Consider the following 17,107-nt stretch of genomic DNA (forward strand, 5'->3'; position numbering starts at 1 on the left):
AGGACAGCCTAGGTCCCCAACCTGGTGTTCCCTAAAGAAACCATCCAAGTTCTGCGACAGGGCTTCGGGCATCTGGGGACTCTCAGCCACCCACTGAATCCTGCTCCACTGAGCCAGGTAGTCAGCCTCTCCACCCCTCTCACTATACTGGGACCTAGCTGGGCTACACTGAGCCTCTTCCACCACGCTGGGCTGGAAGATACCTGAACCACTACTTTTGGAGTCACTCACCAATGACTCTAGGGAACCTCTAGCCCTTTCCAAGCGGTCTGCTTCATCTGCAAGCTCACATGCATCAGACAATCCACACCCCAACAGGTGTGTGCACAACCCTGGTGAACAACAACTGAGCAGGTGCTCTTTGACAATCAGATCAAACAAGATTTCAAAATCATCTTTCGTGTGAACTTGCACCCAAGCCCACAGTGTATCACAAAATTCATCCTCAAAATCTACCCAAGACTGGTGAGACAGTTTCCTACTGTCCCTGAACTTCACCCTTAACTCCTCCTCTGGGGAAACAGGTACCAGACTGGGGGAACTGGGACTGGGATTTCCTACACTGAAATCTATATACCTGCCACCACTGGACTCAACCCGCCCTGTGGAGTCCAGAAAATTAAAACTGTGCGCAGGGGATAGTCTACCCTCCAGAGCTACTTTGCCTCCGGTGGAGGCCCTCTCAGCCTCCTCTATCCTTTCCTGCGCTAAGACCCTCTGAGTCTCTAGCTGTTGCTTTCTAACGCCCAGCTGTGCCATAGCCTGGGCATGCTCTAACCTGAGCTTTTCTAAAGCCAGCTGGTGCTCCCTTTCTCTCCTCCTATCTTACCACTCCTCTGGGGACAGGCAAAGAGATGAGGCGCTGCCTCCTACGCTGGACCCAGCAAGGGACTCCCTATCTATGGGGTCCTCACTATCTGATGGCGTCCCTGTGCTATCATTTTCTTCCTCCTCCTCAGACTCTTCAGGGCTCCCCTCAGACCCACCACCCTCATGGTGTGAGACCCGGGCCCTCTCCTCACTGTGCTCACGCTCCCAGTCCTCCTTCTGCCATTGGATTAGGTTACCCCTAAGTTGGGACTGGGTGTCTGACTCATTCACTGCAATGTCTCTCTCTACGCAAAACTCTCTCAGTTCATGCATAAACAGACCCCAGACATTAAAAGCAGACCCCATCTTGGCAGGATGCTCACAGACACGTGCAACATCGGGGACTTAACGGTCAGAGCTGAAGCAAAAGTCCAAATTACAAAGGTATTCAGCAAGTTCCCTATCCTAGAGAGCTCATACTCACTTGTCTAGTGCCACACACCATTCATCCACACACAACCTCCCCTCGGACTGGTAAGGCAGTTTCTACCACCCGTGACTTCTCAACCTGACCACATGTGACACAGGTACCAGACTCTGGGCGCAGGGCGGGGGACAAATGTACTGACACAATTACACAATGATACCTTCAGGAGAAGAAAATAATGGACTTCAAAAAAACAATCCCCTAAAATGTGGTTATCTAAAATGCAGAGTTTTGTAGTGCGGCCAGTTGCCACTGTGGTACAACGCAAACACAAATCCTTATCCTCAACGCTGCCGCCAATGTTAGAAATGGGATCCCTGGCTGGCCAGGGCTTTCGCCAAAGTCAGTCAGAGACCACCACTCCTAAGTCAGGGCAAGGGAGTTACACGCCAAGATAACCCTTGCTCACCCTCTAGGTAACGTGGCGCGAGCAGCAAGGCTAAACTTGGAGGCGATGTGAGTTAAGTATTTGCGCACGCACCCCAGCAACAACACCCAGGCCCACCACAAAGGAAACTCCACACAAGGTTATATGAAAAAATAGCCTTTGTATTACACCAAAACACATCAGATAAAAACACACACTTTACAATGTGCCAACAGGCACGGGCAGAATTTACAGGGGATATGTACAAGACAGGGCCACCAGGACCACTGTCAGGAATCAGCACTTTTAGAACTTAGCACTAGGTAGATTTAGCACTTAGAACATGGAATATAAATCACTGTAGCACCAAATAGCACACAACCAGTAATCACTGGTAACCAGGACCTCACTAGCACCACCTGCACTAGGAGAAAAACAACCACCTAAGTATCACAATACCTGTAGGGGTGTAAGCACATAACACATGATGCATCACATACATTCAGAGGTGTAAGAACAAGGCACATGACGCATGAAAACACATTCAGAGGTGCAGAAAAAGAACAATTGCGCCAAACTCACATAAGTCACCACCTGTGACTGTCCCTAGGCCAACTGGCCTTGTTGGGGCTAGGACGCCCTGTGTCCCAAATGTCAGGGGGCCTAAACGTGGCAGCTGCCCACGAAGTGCTGGGCAGCTGAAAGAACAATGATGGGGCCAACACGATGGGGGAGCCTCACAGGCTCTGCAGAAATGACTGTCCCCTTTTTGGAGCCTCGCTGGGCTCTGTATAAACAAATGGCCCCTGAGCCTCTCTGGGCTCTCAAAGATACTGGTGGCGCCTGAGCCCCTCGTGGGCTCTCAGTAAATAAAAATGCCCCCTTGAGCCTCCGTGGCTGTGAGTAAACAAATATGCCCCCACGAGCCTCTGTGGCTCTCTGCTGTGCCTCAGGACGAGGGGGGGGCCAACGAACATGTGGGAGCCTCGTAGGCTCAACAGAAAAGCTCCCGCTCGTTGGAGCCTCTCTTAGGCTCGGGAAATTGTGCCCGGTGTTGGGGGAGCGGCCCGCTGCTTGCCGGGGTTGCTCTCTCACCAAAAATGCACCCTTGGAGCCCCTCAGGGGCTTTAGCACCCCAATGCCACAAAGCTAGCACAGCCCAGGGGGGTGCGACCTCGCTCTACCCTTCCGCTCCCCCAGCCGGTTTTCCACTCACCGCTCTCTGTGGGAAGGTGCTGCAGCTCCTCTGTGTGGCGGCACCTCGAGAGCTCCCGCTCCTCGGGGACTCTCCCCACACTCCTCCCTCTCTCTCCGGGGCTCTCCCTCGCTCTTAGGAGCCCCGGGGGGAAGACCAGGCGCCGGCTCTCTCCTCGTCGCGGCTGCGGGGCGGGACTTCCGGTCTTTCTCCCAGGGGGTCACACTGCAATTGGCCGGCTGGCCAAACACTTCCGGGTCGCCGCGGGCAGCGCGGCGGCCCTTCTCAGGCACCTCAGGCGGGGGATCAACTTACCGAGGGGTGGGCTTCCTCGAGGTAAATATCGGCAAGGTCCTTGGGACAAAATACTCGACAATAAGCGAGGTGGGCACTCGCCAGGGCAGCAACACAGCACGCAGGCAAAAGATGCCGGGTGGGCACCCAGAGCGCTCCCAAGCGCTAAATGAAATTTAAAGCGCTCCCTGCGCTAAAATGGCAAATAAAGCACTATTAAGCGCTGGGTCACCACAAAGCGCTCTCAAGCGCCAAAAGGCAATCAAAAGCGCTCCCAGCGCTAAGGCAGGAATAAACTCCGGCAGAGTCCTTCTAGGCAGGCAGGGGGGGGGGGCAAGGCTGGGCCCAGAGCCAGCTCACTGGGTCTCCAGGCAGGGAGACAGTCCAAGTGGCGGTCCTCTGGCCCAGCAACAGCAGCAGCCCCCTCAGGCAGGAACCTGGAACAGAACAACTTCTGTGGGGACACAGCCCCATTTTTATACACCACATTCCTTTGTTCTGGCACAGGGTGAGGGGAGAAACCAGTCGCAGCTGGTTGGTGAGCACTCTTGATGTGCTCATCACCTCACTCTATTCACTGGCAGGGCTAGGGTCATCAGTCGCACCACAGGGGGCGGAGCCAGCATTGTCTGGGGAAAACCCAGCCTCATTTAGGACACAGGTACACTCCTCCCAGCCATCAGCATGCTAATCTCCCACTCACCACCGGGCAGACCCATCCAGCCTTCCTGGAGCCAGGCTCACCAGCCAGCTCCAGCCAATCACACACCAGCACCCTCCCTGCACACACACAGCCATGTCTAGAAGTGGCACTTCCCCACTAGACATATACATGCCGCATACACCATTTTGCAGCATTCAATCACACGAGTCCACACATACCAGACTCGAGCCTGTACACCCCACGCATCAGGAACTACCAGGGACACATCCATTCCCCATGCATTCCTATGGGAGGGAAGGCCTATCTCACCACATGCACTCAAAGTGCGCACGCACTTTCCACTGGGACACAGTGAAAGTGCGCAGAACCCAAAAATCACCATCACCAGGTCACCATTAAAAGCAAAAAGTCTAGGGGTGAACCTGCCAGAAGGGCCAAGTCCAACACCCAGCCTAGCACCAGTAGGGGAATCCTGTGGATGGAACACCTGTGACATGCCAGGCTCTCCCCTGTGATGTCATGAGGTCCAGGCTAGCAGCAGAATCTTGTGAACGGAACACCTGTGACGTGCCAGGCCCTCCACTGTGATGTCACGAGGCCCAGCCTAGCACCAGTAGGGGAATCCTGTGGATGGAACACCTGTGACGTGCCAGGCCCTCCACTGTGATGTCACGAGGTCGAGGCCAGCACCAGCAGGGGTATCCTGTGAATGGAACACCTGTGACGTGCCAGGCCCTCCAATATGATGTCACGAGGCCCAGCCTAGCACCAGCAGCAGAATCCTATGGATGGAATACCTGTGATGTGCCAGGCCCTCCTCTGTGATGTCACGAGGTCCAGCCTAGCACCAGCAGGGGAATCCTGTGAATGGAACACCTTTGACGTGCCAGGCCCTCCTCTGTGATGTCACGCGGTCCAGCCTAGCACCAGCAGGGGAATCCTGTGAATGGAACACCTGTGATGTGCCAGGCCTCCACTGTGATGTCACGAGGCCCAGCCTAACACCAGCAGGGGTATCCTGTGAATGGAACACCTGTGACGTGCCAGGCCCTCCACTGTGATGTCATGAGGCCCAGGCTAGCAACAGAATCTTGTGAATGGAACACCTGTGATGTGCCAGGCCCTCCACTATGATGTCACGAGGCCCAGCCTAGCACCAGCGGGGGAATCCAACATCTGTGACGTGCCAGGCCCTCCATGGTAATGTCACGAGGCCCCAGCCTAGCACCAGCAGGGGAATCCTGTGGATGGAACACCTGTGACGTGCCAGGGCCTCCACTGTGATGTCACGAGGCCCAGCCTAACACCAGCAGGGGTATCCTGTGAATGGAACACCTGTGACGTGCCAGGCCCTCCACTGTGATGTCAGGAGGCCCAGCCTAACACCAGCAGGGGTATCCTGTGAATGGAACACCTGTGACATTCCAGGCCCTCCAATATCATGTCACGAGGCCCAGCCTAGCACCAGCAGGGGAATCCTGTGGATGGAACACCTGTGGCGTGCCAGGCCCTCCAATATGATGTCACGAGGCCCAGCCTAGCACCAGCAGCAGAATCCTATGGATGGAATACCTGTGATGTGCCAGGCCCTCCTCTGTGATGTCATGAGGTCCAGCCTAGCACCAGCAGCAGAATCCTGTGAATGGAACACCTGTGACGTGCCAGGCCCTCCTCTATGATGTCACGAGGTCCAGCCTAGCAGCAGCGGGGGAATCCTGTGAATGGAACACCTGTGACGTGCCAGACCCTCCACGGATATGTCACGAGGCCCAGCCTAGCACCAGCAGGGGAATCCTGTGGATGGAACACCTGTGACGTGCCAGGGCCTCCCCTGTGATGTCACGAGGCCCAGCCTAACACCAGCAGGGGTATCCTGTGAATGGAACACCTGTGACGTGCCAGGCCCTCCAATATGATGTCATGAGGCCCAGCCTAGCACCAGCAGCAGAATCCTATGGATGGAACACCTGTGATGTGCCAGGCCCTCCTTTGTGATATCACGAGGTCCAGCCTAGCACCAGCAGGGGAATCCTGTGAATGGAACACCTTTGACGTGCCAGGCCCTCCTCTGTGATGTCACGCGGTCCAGCCTAGCACCAGCAGGGGAATCCTGTGAATGGAACACCTGTGATGTGCCAGGCCCTCCACTGTGATGTCACGAGGCCCAGCCTAACACCAGCAGGGGTATCCTGTGAATGGAACACCTGTGACGTGCCAGGCCCTCCACTATGATGTCACGAGGCCCAGCCTAGCACCAGAGGGGGAATCCTTTGAATGGAACATCTGTGACGTGCCAGGCCCTCCATGGTAATGTCACGAGGCCCCAGCCTTGCACCAGCAGGGGAATCCTGTGGATGGAACACTTGTGACGTGCCAGGCCCTCCTCTGTGATGTCACGGGGTCCAGCCTAGCACCAGCAGGGGAATCCTATGAATGGAACACCTGTGACATGCCAGGCCCTCCAATATGATGTCACGAGGCCCAGCCCAGCACCAGCAGGGGAATCCTGTGGATGGAACACCTGTGACGTGCCAGGCCCTCCAATATGATGTAACGAGGCCCAGCCTAGCACCAGCAGCAGAATCCTATGGATGGAATACCTGTGATGTGCCAGGCCCTCCTCTGTGATGTCACGAGGTCCAGCCTAGCACCAGCAGGGGAATCCTGTGAATGGAACACCTTTGACGTGCCAGGCCCTCCTCTGTGATGTCACGCGGTCCAGCCTAGCACCAGCAGGGGAATCCTGTGAATGGAACACCTGTGACGTGCCAGGCCCTCCACTGTGTTGTCACGAGGCCCAGCCTAGCACCAGTATGGGAATCCTGTGGATGGAACACCTGTGACGTGCCAGGCCCTCCACTGTGATGTCACGAGGTCCAGCCTAGCATGAGCAGGGGAATCCTGTGGATGGAACACCTGTGTCGTGCCAGGCCCTCCGCTGAGATGTCATGAGGTCCAGCCAGACTAGCAGCAGAATCTTGTGAATGGAACACCTGTGACATGCGAGGCCCTCCACTGTGATGTCACGAGGTCGAGGCCAGCACCAGCAGGGGAATCCTGTAAATGGAACACCTGTGACGTGCCAGGCCTCCCCTATGATGTCACGAGGCCCAGCCTAGCACCAGCAGGGGAATCCTGTGGATGGAACACCTGTGACGTGCCAGGCCCTCCTCTGTGATGTCATGAGGTCCAGCCTAGCACCAGCAGCAGAATCCTGTAGTTGGAAAACCTACGACGTGCCAGGCTCTCCTCTATGATGTCACGAGGTCGAGCCTAGCACCAGCGGGGAATCCTGTGAATTTAACACCTGTGATGTGCCAGGCCCTCCTCTGTGATGTCACGAGGTCCGGCCTAGCAGCAGCGGGGAAATCCTGTGAATGGAACACCTGTGACGTGCCAGACCCTCCACGGTAATGTCACGAGGCCCAGCCTAGCACCAGCAGGGGAATCCTGTGGATGGAACGCCTGTGACGTGCCAGGGCCTCCCCTGTGATGTCACGAGGCCCAGCCTAACACCAGCAGGAGTATCCTGTGAATGGAACACCTGTGACGTGCCAGGCCCTCCAATATGATGGCACGAGGCCCAGCCTAGCAGCAGCAGCAGAATCCTATGGATGGAATACCTGTGATGTGCCAGGCCCTCCACTGTGATGTCATGAGGCCCAGCCTAACACCAGCAGGGGTATCCTGTGAATTGAACACCTGTGACGTGCCAGGCCCTCCACTGTGATGTCATGAGGCCCAGGCTAGCAGCAGAATCTTGTGAATGGAACACCTGTGAAGTGCCAGGCCCTCCACTATGATGTCACGAGGTCCAGCCTAGCAGCAGCGGGGGAATCCTGTGAATGGAACATCTGTGACGTGCCAGGCCCTCCTCTGTGATGTCACGAGGTCCAGCCTAGCAGCAGCTGGGGAATCCTGTGAATGGAACACCTGTGACGTGCTAGAGCCTCCACGGTAATGTCACGAGGCCCAGCCTAGCACCAGCAGGGGAATCCTGTGGATGGAACACCTGTGACGTGCCAGGGCCTCCCCTGTGATGTCACGAGGTCCAGCCTAGCACCAGCAGGGGAATCCTGTGAATGGAACACCTGTGACGTGCCAGGCCCTCCAATATGATGTCACGAGGCCCAGCCTAGCACCAGTAGCAGAATCCTATGGATGGAACACCCTTGACGTGCCAGGCCCTCCTCTGTGATGTCACGCGGTCCAGCCTAGCACCAGCAGGGGAATCCTGTGAATGGAACACCTGTGATGTGCCAGGCCTCCACTGTGATGTCACGAGGCCCAGCCTAACACCAGCAGGGGTATCCTGTGAATGGAACACCTGTGACGTGCCAGGCCCTCCACTGTGATGTCATGAGGCCCAGGCTAGCAGCAGAATCTTGTGAATGGAACACCTGTGACGTGCCAGGCCCTCCACTATGATGTCACGAGGCCCAGCCTAGCACCAGCGGGGGAATCCTGTGAATGGAACATCTGTGACGTGCCAGGCCCTGCACGGTAATGTCACGAGGCCCCATCCTAGCACCAGATGGGGAATCCTGTGGATGGAACACCTGTGATGTGCCAGGGCCTCCACTGTGATGTCACCAGGCCCAGCCTAAGACCAGCAGGGGTATCCTGTGAATGTAACACCTGTGACGTGCCAGGCCCCCCACTGTGATGTCAGGAGGCCCAGCCTAACACCAGCAGAGGTATCCTGTGAATGGAACACCTGTGACATTCCAGGCCCTCCAATATCATGTCACGAGGACCAGCCTAGCGCCAGCAGGGGAATTCTGTGGATGGAACACCTGTGACGTGCCAGGCCCTCCAATATGATGTCACGAGGCCCAGCCTAGCACCAGCAGCAGAATCCTGTGAATGGAACACCTGTGATGTGCCAGGCCCTCCTCTGTGATGTCACGAGGTCCAGCCTAGCACCAGCAGGGGAATCCTGTGAATGGAACACCTTTGATGTGCCAGGCCCTCCTCTGTGATGTCATGAGGTCCAGCCTAGCACCAGCAGCAGAATCCTGTGAATGGAACACCTGTGACGTGCCAGGCCCTCCTCTGTGATGTCACGAGGTCCAGCCTAGCAGCAGCGGGGGAATCCTGTGAATGGAACACCTGTGACGTGCCAGACCCTCCACAGTAATGTCACGAGGCCCAGCCTAGCACCAGCAGGGGAATCCTGTGGATGGAACACCTGTGACATGCCAGGCCCTCCAATATGATGTCACGAGGCCCAGCCCAGCACCAGCAGGGGAATCCTGTGGATGGAACACCTGTGACGTGCCAGGCCCTCCAATATGATGTAACGAGGCCCAGCCTAGCACCAGCAGCAGAATCCTATGGATGGAATACCTGTGATGTGCCAGGCCCTCCTCTGTGATGTCACGAGGTCCAGCCTAGCACCAGCAGGGGAATCCTGTGAATGGAACACCTTTGACGTGCCAGGCCCTCCTCTGTGATGTCACGCGGTCCAGCCTAGCACCAGCAGGGGAATCCTGTGAATGGAACACCTGTGACGTGCCAGGCCCTCCACTGTGTTGTCACGAGGCCCAGCCTAGCACCAGTATGGGAATCCTGTGGATGGAACACCTGTGACGTGCCAGGCCCTCCACTGTGATGTCACGAGGTCCAGCCTAGCATGAGCAGGGGAATCCTGTGGATGGAACACCTGTGTCGTGCCAGGCCCTCCGCTGAGATGTCATGAGGTCCAGCCAGACTAGCAGCAGAATCTTGTGAATGGAACACCTGTGACATGCGAGGCCCTCCACTGTGATGTCACGAGGTCGAGGCCAGCACCAGCAGGGGAATCCTGTAAATGGAACACCTGTGACATGCCAGGCCTCCCCTATGATGTCACGAGGCCCAGCCTAGCACCAGCAGGGGAATCCTGTGGATGGAACACCTGTGACGTGCCAGGCCCTCCTCTGTGATGTCATGAGGTCCAGCCTAGCACCAGCAGCAGAATCCTGTAGTTGGAAAACCTACGACGTGCCAGGCTCTCCTCTATGATGTCACGAGGTCGAGCCTAGCACCAGCGGGGAATCCTGTGAATTTAACACCTGTGATGTGCCAGGCCCTCCTCTGTGATGTCACGAGGTCCGGCCTAGCAGCAGCGGGGAAATCCTGTGAATGGAACACCTGTGACGTGCCAGACCCTCCACGGTAATGTCACGAGGCCCAGCCTAGCACCAGCAGGGGAATCCTGTGGATGGAACGCCTGTGACGTGCCAGGGCCTCCCCTGTGATGTCACGAGGCCCAGCCTAACACCAGCAGGAGTATCCTGTGAATGGAACACCTGTGACGTGCCAGGCCCTCCAATATGATGGCACGAGGCCCAGCCTAGCAGCAGCAGCAGAATCCTATGGATGGAATACCTGTGATGTGCCAGGCCCTCCACTGTGATGTCATGAGGCCCAGCCTAACACCAGCAGGGGTATCCTGTGAATTGAACACCTGTGACGTGCCAGGCCCTCCACTGTGATGTCATGAGGCCCAGGCTAGCAGCAGAATCTTGTGAATGGAACACCTGTGAAGTGCCAGGCCCTCCACTATGATGTCACGAGGTCCAGCCTAGCAGCAGCGGGGGAATCCTGTGAATGGAACATCTGTGACGTGCCAGGCCCTCCTCTGTGATGTCACGAGGTCCAGCCTAGCAGCAGCTGGGGAATCCTGTGAATGGAACACCTGTGACGTGCTAGAGCCTCCACGGTAATGTCACGAGGCCCAGCCTAGCACCAGCAGGGGAATCCTGTGGATGGAACACCTGTGACGTGCCAGGGCCTCCCCTGTGATGTCACGAGGTCCAGCCTAGCACCAGCAGGGGAATCCTGTGAATGGAACACCTGTGACGTGCCAGGCCCTCCAATATGATGTCACGAGGCCCAGCCTAGCACCAGTAGCAGAATCCTATGGATGGAACACCCTTGACGTGCCAGGCCCTCCTCTGTGATGTCACGCGGTCCAGCCTAGCACCAGCAGGGGAATCCTGTGAATGGAACACCTGTGATGTGCCAGGCCTCCACTGTGATGTCACGAGGCCCAGCCTAACACCAGCAGGGGTATCCTGTGAATGGAACACCTGTGACGTGCCAGGCCCTCCACTGTGATGTCATGAGGCCCAGGCTAGCAGCAGAATCTTGTGAATGGAACACCTGTGACGTGCCAGGCCCTCCACTATGATGTCACGAGGCCCAGCCTAGCACCAGCGGGGGAATCCTGTGAATGGAACATCTGTGACGTGCCAGGCCCTGCACGGTAATGTCACGAGGCCCCATCCTAGCACCAGATGGGGAATCCTGTGGATGGAACACCTGTGATGTGCCAGGGCCTCCACTGTGATGTCACCAGGCCCAGCCTAAGACCAGCAGGGGTATCCTGTGAATGTAACACCTGTGACGTGCCAGGCCCCCCACTGTGATGTCAGGAGGCCCAGCCTAACACCAGCAGAGGTATCCTGTGAATGGAACACCTGTGACATTCCAGGCCCTCCAATATCATGTCACGAGGACCAGCCTAGCGCCAGCAGGGGAATTCTGTGGATGGAACACCTGTGACGTGCCAGGCCCTCCAATATGATGTCACGAGGCCCAGCCTAGCACCAGCAGCAGAATCCTGTGAATGGAACACCTGTGATGTGCCAGGCCCTCCTCTGTGATGTCACGAGGTCCAGCCTAGCACCAGCAGGGGAATCCTGTGAATGGAACACCTTTGATGTGCCAGGCCCTCCTCTGTGATGTCATGAGGTCCAGCCTAGCACCAGCAGCAGAATCCTGTAAATGGAACACCTGTGACGTGCCAGGCCCTCCTCTGTGATGTCACGAGGTCCAGCCTAGCAGCAGCGGGGGAATCCTGTGAATGGAACACCTGTGACGTGCCAGACCCTCCACAGTAATGTCACGAGGCCCAGCCTAGCACCAGCAGGGGAATCCTGTGGATGGAACACCTGTGACGTACCAGGGCCTCCCCTGTGATGTCACGAGGCCCAGCCTAACACCAGCAGGGGTATCCTGTGAATGGAACACCTGTGACGTGCTAGGCCCTCCAATATGATGTCACGAGGCCCAGCCTAGCACCAGCAGCAGAATCCTATGGATGGAATACCTGTGATGTGCCAGGCCCTCCTCTGTGATATCACGAGGTCCAGCCTAGCACCAGCAGGGGAATCCTGTGAATGGAACACCTGTGATGTGCCAGGCCCTCCACTGTGATGTCACGAGGCCCAGCCTAACACCAGCAGGGGTATCCTGTGAATGGAACACCTGTGACGTGCCAGGCCCTCCACTGTGATGTCATGAGGCCCAGGCTAGCAGCAGAATCTTGTGAATGGAACACATGTGACGTGCCAGGCCCTCCACTATGATGTCACGAGGCCCAGCCTAGCACCAGAGGGGGAATCCTTTGAATGGAACATCTGTGACGTGCCAGGCCCTCCATGGTAATGTCACGAGGCCCCAGCCTAGCACCAGCAGGGGAATCCCGTGGATGGAACACCTGTGACATGCCTCCACTGTGATGTCACGAGGCCCAGCCTAACACCAGCAGGAGTATCCCGTGAATGGAACACCTGTGACGTGCCAGGCCCTCCAATATGATGTCACGAGGCCCAGCCTAGCACCAGCAGCAGAATCCTATGGATGGAATACCTTTGACGTGCCAGGCCCTCCACTGTGATGTCATGAGGCCCAGGCTAGCAGCAGAATCTTGTGAATGGAACACCTGTGACGTGCCAGGCCCTCCACTATGATGTCACGAGGCCCAGCCTAGCACCAGCGGGGGAATCCTGTGAATGGAACATCTGTGACGTGCCAGGCCCTCCACGGTAATGTCACGAGGCCCCAGCCTAGCACCAGCAGGGGAATCCTGTGGATGGAACTCCTGTGATGTGCCAGGCCCTCCTCTGTGATGTCACGAGGTCCAGCCTAGCAGCAGCTGGGGAATCCTGTGAATGGAACACCTGTGACGTGCTAGAGCCTCCACGGTAATGTCACGAGGCCCAGCCTAGCACCAGCAGGGGAATCCTGTGGATGGAACACCTGTGACGTGCCAGGGCCTCCCCTGTGATGTCACGAGGTCCAGCCTAGCACCAGCAGGGGAATCCTGTGAATGGAACACCTGTGACGTGCCAGGCCCTCCAATATGATGTCACGAGGCCCAGCCTAGCACCAGCAGCAGAATCCTATGGATGAAACACCTTTGACGTGCCAGGCCCTCCTCTGTGATGTCACGCGGTCCAGCCTAGCACCAGCAGGGGAATCCTGTGAATGGAACACCTGTGATGTGCCAGGCCTCCACTGTGATGTCACGAGGCCCAGCCTAACACCAGCAGGGGTATCCTGTGAATGGAACACCTGTGACGTGCCAGGCCCTCCACTGTGATGTCATGAGGCCCAGGCTAGCAGCAGAATCTTGTGAATGGAACACCTGTGACGTGCCAGGCCCTCCACTATGATGTCACGAGGCCCAGCCTAGCACCAGCGGGGGAATCCTGTGAATGGAACATCTGTGACGTGCCAGGCCCTGCACGGTAATGTCATGAGGCCCCATCCTAGCACCAGCAGGGGAATCCTGTGGATGGAACACCTGTGATGTGCCAGGGCCTCCACTGTGATGTCATGATGCCCAGCCTAACACCAGCAGGGGTATCCTGTGAATGGAACACCTGTGACGTGCCAGGCCCCCCACTGTGATGTCAGGAGGCCCAGCCTAACACCAGCAGAGGTATCCTGTGAATGGAACACCTGTGACATTCCAGGCCCTCCAATATCATGTCACGAGGACCAGCCTAGCACCAGCAGGGGAATTCTGTGGATGGAACACCTGTGACGTGCCAGGCCCTCCAATATGATGTCACGAGGCCCAGCCTAGCACCAGCAGCAGAATACTATGGATGGAACACCTGTGACGTGCCAGGCCCTCCAATATGATGTCATGAGGTCCAGCCTAGCACCAGCAGCAGAATCCTGTGAATGGAACACCTGTGATGTGCCAGGACCTCCTCTGTGATGTCACGAGGTCCAGCCTAGCACCAGCAGGGGAATCCTGTGAATGGAACACCTTTGACATGCCAGGCCCTCCCCTGTGATGTCATGAGGTCCAGGCTAGCAGCAGAATCTTGTGAATGGAAAACCTGTGACGTGCCAGGCCCTCCTCTGTGATGTCATGAGGTCCAGCCTAGCACCAGCAGCAGAATCCTGTGAATGGAACACCTGTGACGTGCCAGGCCCTCCTCTGTGATGTCACGAGGTCCAGCCTAGCAGCAGCGGGGGAATCCTGTGAATGGAACACCTGTGACGTGCCAGACCCTCCAGACTAATGTCACGAGGCCCAGCCTAGCACCAGCAGGGGAATCCTGTGGATGGAACACCTGTGACGTACCAGGGCCTCCTATGTGATGTCACGAGGCCCAGCCTAACACCAGCAGGGGTATCCTGTGAATGGAACACCTGTGACGTGCTAGGCCCTCCAATATGATGTCACGAGGCCCAGCCTAGCACCAGCAGGGGTATCCTGTGAATGGAACACCTGTGACGTGCCAGGCCCTCCACTGTGATGTCATGAGGCCCAGGCTAGCAGCAGAATCTTGTGAATGGAACACATGTGACGTGCCAGGCCCTCCACTATGATGTCACGAGGCCCAGCCTAACACCAGCAGGGGTATCCTGTGAATGGAACACCTGTGACGTGCCAGGCCCTCCACTGTGATGTCACGAGGCCCAGCCTAACACCAGCAGGGGTATCCTGTGAATGGAACACCTGTGACGTGCCAGGCCCTCCACTGTGATGTCATGAGGCCCAGGCTAGCAGCAGAATCTTGTGAATGGAACACATGTGACGTGCCAGGCCCTCCACTGTGATGTCACGAGGCCCAGCCTAGCACCAGAGGGGGAATCCTTTGAATGGAACATCTGTGACGTGCCAGGCCCTCCATGGTAATGTCACGAGGCCCCAGCTTAGCACCAGCAGGGGAATCCCGTGGATGGAACACCTGTGACATGCCTCCACTGTGATGTCACGAGGCCCAGCCTAACACCAGCAGGAGTATCCCGTGAATGGAACACCTGTGACGTGCCAGGCCCTCCAATATGATGTCACGAGGCCCAGCCTCGCACCAGCAGCAGAATCCTATGGATGGAATACCTGTGACGTGCCAGGCCCTCCACTGTGATGTCATGAGGCCCAGGCTAGCAGCAGAATCTTGTGAATGGAACACCTGTGACGTGCCAGGCCCTCCACTATGATGTCACGAGGCCCAGCCTAGCACCAGCGGGGGAATCCTGTGAATGGAACATCTGTGACGTGCCAGGCCCTCCACGGTAATGTCACGAGGCCCCAGCCTAGCACCAGCAGGGGAATCCTGTGGATGGAACTCCTGTGATGTGCCAGGCCATCCTCTGTGATGTCACGAGGTCCAGCCTAGCAGCAGCTGGGGAATCCTGTGAATGGAACACATGTGACGTGCTAGAGCCTCCACGGTAATGTCACGAGGCCCAGCCTAGCACCAGCAGGGGAATCCTGTGGATGGAACACCTGTGACGTGCTAGAGCCTCCACGGTAATGTCACGAGGCCCAGCCTAGCACCAGCAGGGGAATCCTGTGGATGGAACACCTGTGACGTGCCAGGGCCTCCAATATGATGTTACGAGGCCCAGCCTAGCACCAGCAGCAGAATCCTATGGATGGAACACCTTTGACGTGCCAGGCCCTCCTCTGTGATATCACGAGGTCCAGCCTAGCACCAGCAGGGGAATCCTGTGAATGGAACACCTGTGATGTGCCAGGCCTCCACTGTGATGTCACGAGGCCCAGCCTAACACCAGCAGGGGTATCCTGTGAATGGAACACCTGTGACGTGCCAGGCCCTCCACTGTGATGTCATGAGGCCCAGGCTATCAGCAGAATCTTGTGGATGGAACACCTGTGACGTGCCAGGCCCTCCTCTGTGATGTCATGAGGTCTAGCCTAGCACCAGCTACAGAATCCTATGGATGGAATACCTGTGATGTGCCAGGCCCTCCTCTGTGATATCACGAGGTCCAGCCTAGCACCAGCAGGGGAATCCTGTGAATGGAACACCTTTGACGTGCCAGGCCCTCCTCTGTGATGTCACGCTGTCCAGCCTAGCACCAGCAGGGGAATCCTGTGAATGGAACACCTGTGATGTGCCAGGCCCTCCACTGTGATGTCACGAGGCCCAGCCTAACACCAGCAGGGGTATCCTGTGAATGGAACACCTGTGACGTGCCAGGCCCTCCACTGTGATGTCATGAGGCCCAGGCTAGCAGCAGAATCTTGTGAATGGAACACATGTGACGTGCCAGGCCCTCCACTATGATGTCACGAGGCCCAGCCTAGCACCAGAGGGGGAATCCTTTGAATGGAACATCTGTGACGTGCCAGGCCCTCCATGGTAATGTCACGAGGCCCCAGCCTAGCACCAGCAGGGGAATCCCGTGGATGGAACACCTGTGACATGCCTCCACTGTGATGTCACTAGGCCCAGCCTAACACCAGCAGGGGTATCCTGTGAATGGAACACCTGTGACGTGCCAGGCCCTCCACTGTGATGTCACCAGGCCCAGCCTAACACCAGCAGGGCTATCCTGTGGATGGAACACCTGTGACGTGCCAGGCCCTCCTCTGTGATGTCACGGGGTCCAGCCTAGCACCAGCAGGGGAATCCTTTGAATGGAACACCTGTGACATGCCAGGCCCTCCAATATGATGTCACGAGGCCCAGCCTAGCACCAGCAGGGGTATCCTGTGAATGGAACACCTGTGACGTGCCAGGCCCTCCAATATGATGTCACGAGGCCCAGCCTAGCACCAGCAGCAGAATCCTATGGATGGAATACCTGTGATGTGCCAGGCCCTCCTCTGTGATGTCACGAGGTCCAGCCTAGCACCAGCAGGGGAATCCTATGGATGGAATACCTGTGATGTGCCAGGCCCTCCTCTGTGATGTCATGAGGTCCAGCCTAGCACCAGTAGGGGAATCCTGTGAATGGAACACCTGTGACGTGCCAGGCCCTCCACTGTGTTGTCACGAGGCCCAGCCTAGCACCAGTAGGGGAATCCTGTGGATGGAACACCTGTGATGTGCCAGGCCCTCCACTGTGATGTCACGAGGTCGAGGCCAGCACCAGCAGGGGAATCCTGTGAATGGAACACCTGGGACGTGCCAGGCCTCCCCTGTGATGTCACGAGGTCCAGCCTAGCATGAGCAGGGGAATCCTGAGGATGGAACACCTGTGGCGTGCCAGGCCCTCCCCTGTGATGTCATGAGGTCCAGCCAG

This window comes from Lissotriton helveticus, chromosome 4_1, assembly GCF_964261635.1.
Source record: "Lissotriton helveticus chromosome 4_1, aLisHel1.1, whole genome shotgun sequence".
In the NCBI taxonomy this organism is placed as follows: domain Eukaryota; kingdom Metazoa; phylum Chordata; class Amphibia; order Caudata; family Salamandridae; genus Lissotriton; species Lissotriton helveticus.